We start from the raw sequence: 768 nt of genomic DNA on the forward strand, positions 1-768 counted from the left end.
AGTAGAGATATATTAAAAGTCATGTGGTCTGAGGTTCCCGAGTCCAATATCCATGAGTCAGATTTGTTTTTGAAACAATTACATGACAGTTTTCCAAAATCAATAGAGGAAGTGCAGACTATGATACCTGCAAAATCAGTTGCTGGTCCATTAGCAAGGTTTGGATTGTTGTTGGATCCTTCATTCTCATGTTCCCTGTGGAATTGCTGAAGCATGCCTTGAACATGACCATATTGGTCTTTGGTAAGGCTCACATTGTACATCTCCTCATCTAATCTTTTGCCAGGGGTAAATTCTGGTGTGCAATTAGCATTTGCTACAACATTATTGCCAGATCCTTTGTTGGTCCTCTGATTTCCCTTGCAAAAAGTATTAGGCGTCGGAGTTGGATTGTTTCTTTGATTTGGGCTTGGGTTGTTTGAATTAGTTGGATATCCATGGAGTTGATAACACTTCTCAATAAGATGACCAGTCCTGTTGCAGTAAGTGCAGAATTTGTCCTTGTATTGAAGCTGAGAGTGGCCATGTGAGCCATTAGGAGCATAGTTTGTCTTGTAGGATGAAGAAAGCCTTCATTGCTATGGTAGAAAACCAATTTGAAACCACTGTCAAAACAATCAGAACAGACAATGGTTTGGAATTTATCAATACAGAGGCAGCTTTTTTTTTTTCAAACCAAAGGTATACTTCACCAGAAAACTTGTCCCTACACACCACAACAAAATGGTGTGGTGGAGAGTAAACACAAACACCTTCTTGAGACTGCTA

At 39.6% G+C, this 768-nt stretch overlaps 1 pseudogene; it reads right to left on the reverse strand.

Moving 5' to 3' along the window:
• Nucleotides 1-127: 127 nt before the first annotated feature.
• On the reverse strand, nucleotides 128-570 carry LOC125851430 (uncharacterized; annotated as a pseudogene).
• Between the last annotated feature and the right edge of the window lie 198 nt (nucleotides 571-768).

Source organism: Solanum stenotomum, unplaced genomic scaffold (genome assembly GCF_019186545.1).
Source record: "Solanum stenotomum isolate F172 unplaced genomic scaffold, ASM1918654v1 scaffold25497, whole genome shotgun sequence".
Lineage (NCBI taxonomy): Eukaryota > Viridiplantae > Streptophyta > Magnoliopsida > Solanales > Solanaceae > Solanum > Solanum stenotomum.